The sequence below is a fragment of the Dicentrarchus labrax genome, unplaced genomic scaffold (assembly GCF_905237075.1).
Source record: "Dicentrarchus labrax unplaced genomic scaffold, dlabrax2021, whole genome shotgun sequence".
NCBI lineage: Eukaryota > Metazoa > Chordata > Actinopteri > Moronidae > Dicentrarchus > Dicentrarchus labrax.
This window is the reverse complement of record NW_026136712.1, coordinates 10,702,824-10,710,158: the sequence shown is the minus strand read 5'-3', so window position 1 is coordinate 10,710,158 and position 7,335 is coordinate 10,702,824. Positions and strand designations below refer to the sequence as shown.

Below are 7,335 nucleotides of genomic sequence, written 5' to 3'. Positions count from 1 at the left end.
CCATGGAGCAATTATAATAATTAATGAGTTTCAAGTCAGAAAATTACAGTGTGTAGGTTCATATCTTAAGCGGGACAGCCATTAATGATCTCCTTATTCTGTTTTATCACAGGGCTGCAGACCTTTCTCAGAGCACAGATTTTGACTCATTAAACACAGGTGTAACTAATAACAGTAATGATGGCTGCATTCCATTTAAGTGATTGAGAGCCAGCACTCTTATTGTGTTTGCTGCCTCACTTGCAGGGCTTACCAGGACAACTAAATGGAAGAGTGTATCATTAATGTTATTGGTAACACCTGCTCTGTTCTTGCAATGACTAAGTCTAAATATGTGTATTAACAAAAGTCTAATATATTAGGCTATTTAAAGAAAGCAAATAACGTTGCTTAATCTTATTACAAGGACTTCTAATATTATGAGATCAAACAAGGACAATGAATTTGGTCTGTGAGAATGTAAAGTAAAGATGTATGAGCTAAACTCTGTGGGTGGATCCCTGGTCAAAAACTTGACGGAGCTCTACAAGTGCTCAGCCACAAGAGGGCGCCCTCCCCCCACTGAAAACCAGGTTGGGGGGGGGCGGGGGGGTTCCCCTCCGGACAAGGTAAGCATCTCTCCTTGCGCCCGACAGCAGGGGCGCCCAACAACAGGGGTGCCAAAAACCGAAGCGAGGAAAAAGCCGGAGGCTGACATTTTCTCCAGGGTGTCCACCGCAGGGAACCTAGCGCCGAGAGCCCCGGGCTTTGAACAGACACACCACTGAGGCTTGTTTTGCGGACAAAAATCAGCAGACTGATCCAAGTGCAACAACTCTAAAGGACCGCGGAGAGCTCCCCGCTTGAATCCCATCTGACAGCAAGTAAGTGTGTTGCCTGTTGTTTGGCTTGCTTTCTTTCATTCTGTCTTTAACACAGTCCAAATCTCTCCCAGTTGTAATTGGAGAGATAATCTACCTAGATTAGTGCCTGGCTGGCAGGGCTCCTTTATTTCACAGAAACGCGTCAAAATTGGCCCTGTATGGAAAAATGCTGAACATGGACCCTACTGCCTCTGTGTAAATAGACACAAGTACTGCATGTCTATGCTAGAACATTTTTCAGTTTGTTTTCTTGTTATTCAACTAAACTACAGTCTTTATTTTGTTCCATTCCAAGAAACTCTGTTTTGGACCAAATTATTAAAAGCCTGCTGCGATTGTTCCAATTTACTGGCCTACTTTCTCAAATGTCTCAGTTTCAAGCATTTTAATTGAAAACATAGGAAAGCAAATAATAACACAGCGTCATTCTCTCTCTAAGAAGGATTTCAGAGAGTCCATAGTGAAGGAGAATACAAATAAAGACCAGAAAATACAGAAAATAAAAATCAAAGAGAATTATGAAGATGATTTATTATAAAACTGATTTAGACTCCGGTTAAGGCGATGAAAAAAGTTCTTTTTTTCAGAATTCAAGTCTGATTCATGTGAGAAAAGTGTTAAGAAGGAGAGGAGAATTTCAAATGAAGAATTGGGCTTAGACAAATAAAAGAATAAAGTAATTGGACAGGAGGCCAGAGGAGCAAAAGGAGTAATAACAGCACATACAGGCTGCAAGTTCTTGCTGGGAGGAAATGTGTCAAGTTTTCACGAGCAAAAAAAAAATATCTTTACATACTGCTCAGTAACTCATCATTTATCCTGGCTCGAGTTTGATTGAATTTAATGGATTTCCGCCTACTTTTGATGAAACTGGCACCGGTTTCGCCTCTGGTGTTTAAACCCATTAATCGGCAGTGTCTTATTCATTCTTTCTGCCCTAGTGCTTCACTGACATCGTTAATTAGTATTGGCTGCAGGTGTGTTCTGATGTACGCGTCTCACACGCACGCACGCACGCACGCACGCACGCACGCACACACACACACACGCACATACACAAGAGGAGGATTGGGGGTTAATGCTTATTATTTTAAATTATCCGCTGCTTTGAATACATATTTAAACGGTCTTTGTTTTGAGATGAATTACTGGAATAAAGGTACCAAAGCGCAGCTCAGTCCCGGGCCGAGCCGAGCCGAGCCGAGCCGGGCCGTGCTGTTCCCCCCAGAGGATGGTACAGTAAATACAGGAGGAATGTTGATCAGCTTACAGCGGAGCCGGGAGGTGCTCGGGATTTGATCGGCCATGATGCTCGAATAATGACCCGCTGGTAGGCAGGCTGCACCTGCAATAACACAGAGCAACGCGCGGGCTGTCACCTATAAATTCACGGGAATTATAAAGCGGATTGTGGTCGTCCCCGCGGTTCTGCAGGACTGGCTTTTACAAATGTAACATGTTATTCTATGAGCATTTACAAAGAGAATACTTCTGTTGCTCAGATGTGATTGGAGACAATTTGAAAGTTGTATCAGGCAAACCAAAAAGCACCAAAAGTCACCACTTATGTCCTTCGACTGCTTTGTGTCAGTATTAGTATAAGACATTACCACTGACTACAAATACCAATGGAAATGAAGCTGTTTTAATACAGTTTAATACAGCCTCTGCAAATGCCGTGACCTCTCCAGTGCGCCTTTACGCACGCTCTCCCCTGAAATGCTGTATAAAATTTCAAGCCCTCATGATGACGAACGACATTCATCCGTTGCTCTTTAACCTACACACTAAGAGAGGAGTCTAAAGCCATATGAATGCAGTTAATGAGTTAATGCGCTGCTGTCATGGCCGAGGGCGCAGGGCCACATTTAGTGTGCCAAAACGAACCTCTCTCTCTACCCACACACACTGGCGCACACAATAGACCATCCTCATGATGCAACCACGAGCCAATACCATAATATAATTAATTTGATGCTACTTTTATTATTGCATATTTAATAAAACCATCAAAACGTCAACGTTTTTACTGTCTTGACGCACAGGCGTACGCTATTAAACCCAACATGTGTTGGACTATTATTAGGATTAATAAGTTATAACATTCTGCATCTGCCTCTTGTTTCTGTGGGCCCCGGAGCCCCGCTAGGCCTACTCTGTTCCAACAGGTTCAACGTTGTGTTCTCATTACGACCTCCATATGGCTGCCTGTGAACACAGCGAGCCATGGGGCATTTAGAGCAGGCAGCACAGTAAGAATTAGTCCGTAAAGCGGCGGAGGTATTTGTTGTAAAAGTGAGACCAGTTGTGTTTTTTGAGGGGGAAAAAAATATTGAAACAAGTTTGGTCAAGTGTTGCGCGTTATTTTGGGTACACACCAAAATTACATGCACCACCAAATTACAGATAAAATTAAACTTAAGTTAACAAGACACACAGTTTGCTTGTGGAATATTTAAATCTCTCTCTCTCTCTCTCTCTCTCTCTCTCTCTCTCTCTCTCTCTCTCTCTCTCTCTCTTTCTCTCGCGCGCGCATTGGGAAAATCTGGGTTTGATTTTAATGGGGAGTAGCCTACCCCGGGCTCGCTTTACAACCTATGGATGTACTGGACGCTTTTCAGTTGGTTTGAGCTTCGGGCGCGGATGGGAGCAGCAGTCCACTTCCTCTCGGCGTCCCTTCACTTTTGACAATGATACACGCGTTTCGCTCGTCCTTTAACATTTTAACGAGGCGAGTGTGAGAAACACGAGACACTTGAGCGTTTGGAGAGGACAATTTCTGACGAGGAGAACTTTAAGGCTAATTGGCGTGGATCTCGGTGGACGTCATTTTTAAAATTCAAAGACAGCAACAGCATGGTAAGTTTGTAACTTGCGGGTCACTGTGCCTGTGTATTTCACATCCAGCGTCTTCGTGTTGTGTGGAGAGCCGCTTTCAATTTTACGCACCACTTATTCTCTCAGAAAAGAAGTGAGTGACTCACAGCGCTTGCTGTGACGGGCTGTCCATTACCTGCTATTTGTTCTAAATGAAGGCAATGACTGTCATTACTTTATTAGTAATATTAGTATTAGTAATGAGGTCGTATGACTGTAAGTAGGTGTTTGGGTCGCTGAATCAGCGGGGAGCGCTGATTCAGAGCGGCCGACACCACAGACAGGTGTCAGCCTCCTCGGTTTACAACTGGCCCGTGGGTCACAGCACAAAAAAAAAAAGCGAGAAAAACAGCCCACACCGAGTATTTAATACAAGGTACAAGAGGTGGGCTATACGGAGCCAGTGAGATTTAATAGCGAGTTGGAATCAGAGCCAAGCGCGGATGCCAAAGCAAGCAGCGCGCTTCTCGGTTCCCGTCTTCCTCGGCACTGCCCTCGCCAAGTCTCCCAATGCGTTTGTCACCTAATATTTTTCCTTTTCGCTTTGACGCCGCCACGTGCATTTCGAAACACATTTGTGTGAAAGAAATCATTATAAAGGAGTGATCTTACTGAATTCTGTACTGTAACTCAGATTTAAAGAGAAAAGAACAATGTCAGGCAGCTTTAAGTGGTGTCCTCTCTGTGGTTTATTGAGGATTAAAGTGAAGATGAGCTGAAGCCCATCGTGGCCAAGGTGTGACAGGAAACAATAACCTGGACAATAATGATGAGCTCCTCCCTCTTCAGACTCATCTGCTCTCGGCTCACAAGCAGCAACAAGCCTGGAAGTGAAAGCGAGAGTCCCATACAGATCGCTTATCTTAACTGCTTCAATAGACTTAAAGTATGCCCCTATTGCACACTGAAACAGTGTCAGCCACTTGACCTACTTCTCACTCTCACCGCAAATGACTGGAATCAGTCCGTGAAGACTCCTCTGGATCCTCATTGTTCACCGAGGTCAGAGAAAATGCAAGAGTGTGAACCCTTGGAAATGTTTGAGTTGAATCTGGTGAGGCAACGTGCTGTTCATTTGGAGGGTGTCCATTGCTTTGCTGTTTCTGCAAATGAATCATCATTATTTAATTGCATCAAACCCTGCTTCCATCAATAACAGAGAGAGGGAGGTAGAGTCAGGAGCAGCATGAAGGCACATGATGTGGAAGCTAATCCAAAGCAACATAGTGCAGATTTTATTCACTCACGGGAGTGTGTGTGTGTGTGTGTGTGTGTGTGTGTGTGTGTGTGTGTGTGTGTGTGTGTGCGCACTTGTACCTGGTATTTATGAACCCTAGAGAAAAGCAGAAGGATTGCATGGAGAGGGAGAAAGCTGCAGAAACACAAGCAGATTGTTTTCTTCTGCCTTGAAAAGTAGGATCCCTCAGAACTTCTTGCTCCGTCCACCTGGGCAAGTAAAGTCAACACAACCAATATATTTTTCTCCACTTCTATGGCTTCAACAGTTTGATCTTTTTCTTTATTTGTTTTTGCTGGGTGAAACCATCCAGTCGATCAAAAAAAATTAGCTCCGCTCAACCATGTTCCTGCTGGTGAAGCCGTCAATTAAATCAGAGATCAGAATGATCACCTTTCATATTACAGCTGTACAGCAGGAGCTTCCATATCAGGGTCTGGCACCTGATTCCACATTAAATATAACTCTCCAAGTTCTCTCAATTGGCAGATTAATATACTCCATTTTATGTTCTTTCCTTCCTGGATCATTTCCTTCCTCACTATGAATTTATATTTAGGCTTGGAGATGGATGGGGTGTGATAAAATAACCACATTACACACATTCACACAGTCACTGTCTCCGCCTTAAAGGTGAGAATGAAGTCAAAATTCTGTGTTACTGCAGATTTAAGTGGCCATGTGTTTTTTCTTTGATTGACAAAGTGTGTGTTTGTGTGTGTGTGCTTGCCTTTCCTGTTAAAATACCTGTCATTCGTCGGCATGACACCCAAGATGTCTCTCACTGTGGGAAGAGGATCCAGGGGCAAAGATTCACATGCTTCATCCGGCCACTCCCTGCACCCTGCTAGGCCTGCATGTGTCAGCCACACATTTCCTCCAGATGCAGAGGGATATGTGTGTGTGTGTGTGTGTGTGTGTGTGTGTGTGTGTGTGTGTGTGTGTGTGTGTGTGTGAGGTCCACATGTGTGTCTGTGTACCTAGTACCTATCAGTGTGCTTATTTTGGATACACACAATAGATGGCAGACGTAGTGGGTTGATTTTTCCAAAGGAACAACATCTATTTACTTTATTATCAGCAGTTGTTAACGGATTGACAATGGACCAGATGCATGTTTGGCTCTTCCAGTGCTATGATAACCATGTATGCTAGCTGCAAGCTCAGTTCTGCTCATCTCGTTATAGTTAGTTATACAGCATGTGAGCACAGAGGGCAAAGCAACACACTGTTAAAATAGCAGGCTGCTGCCATAAAGTTGGAGCAGCTTTTTGCGTGCATACTAATCTGTTAACGGAGAGTCTACTGCCAAGAAGAATGACAGCATCAGTCATCTCAGCGCCGCAGCAGCGTTTATGTTCAAGTGACAAAGACCTCTGGTGGCCGTAGTAACTATCAGACGAGCAAAAGAGAGACTGAGGTGACATTGTTATAGAGCAACAAATTGTGCGTCAAGAGGAGGTCAGGGTGAATAGATGGCTCAACAAAACATTGGAGTTAAACATGAGAGACCCGTCAACATTGTTGTTTTTTTTTAAAGCATGACAACAATTGTCCTAACCTAAGCGGTATCACGATGAAGTATTATGTAGTATCACTGCAGCTAGATATATAACTAGTGGAGCTAACACAGCTAATTAACCTAACTCCCTACACTGTTATTACAACCATGTGATGCTTTCCTGTTGTGTACTGTCGGCACTCTGGTGTTTGGAAGGAATAGTGAGCAATGCATAATGAAAAGTGTCACATCATCTCTCCTCATCTGCAGAGTGTTTCCCTGAACTGGCAGTGTGTTACAACTGGATTGGACCGACACACTAAATGTTCCTATGCAGGGAAGGCAAAAAATATTGCAAGGGAGCGAAAAACATAATGCATGGTAATGCAAAAGTATTGCGAGGGAACACAAAGGAAGTTCCCACCATAACCCCTTGGGGACCTTGTTGGACTGTATTTTTGTCCCCAAACCTAATCACATCTTAACTGCCAATATGGGCGTCCAATCAGAAAACATGACACACAGGCATGAGGACATGAGAGGACGTGGACAGATGACATATTTGTCAGTCAATTTGGTTGATTTAGACGTTGTGTTAACATCATTCAAGCTGTAAGACAGATAATTAAGTTCTTTCCTTCTGTACTCTTTTCACTGGGAGATTGCTGACCTCTGACCTTTAGGCAAAGTTGCGTGCTAACATTGCCGACGAGGAAGAATGAGCAGTGTTGGAGATAGGGAGGAGAGGAACAAAGGAAGAGGGGAAAGGGAGTTGTCCGATTAGTCACAATCTTTGGCATCCTTTACAATGCGTCTTCATGTGGGCACGCATTGGGGACAAAATCTACTAGAGAGCA

The 7,335-nt window shown here is 43.8% G+C and overlaps 1 protein-coding gene across 2 annotated transcripts in view; it reads left to right on the top strand.

Moving 5' to 3' along the window:
- The first annotated feature begins 668 nt into the window (after positions 1 to 668).
- Positions 669 to 7,335, top strand: part of ntn2 (netrin 2) — a 45,312-nt gene continuing 38,645 nt past the window's right edge. Inside the window, exon 1 of one of the 2 annotated variants that reach the window (XM_051418407.1) lies at positions 669 to 863. The gene's annotated coding sequence lies outside the window, so the exon portion shown is untranslated. Of the gene's footprint in view, positions 864 to 3,411; positions 3,723 to 7,335 lie in introns of those variants that run through there. The other variant, XM_051418405.1, reaches the window with a different exon arrangement.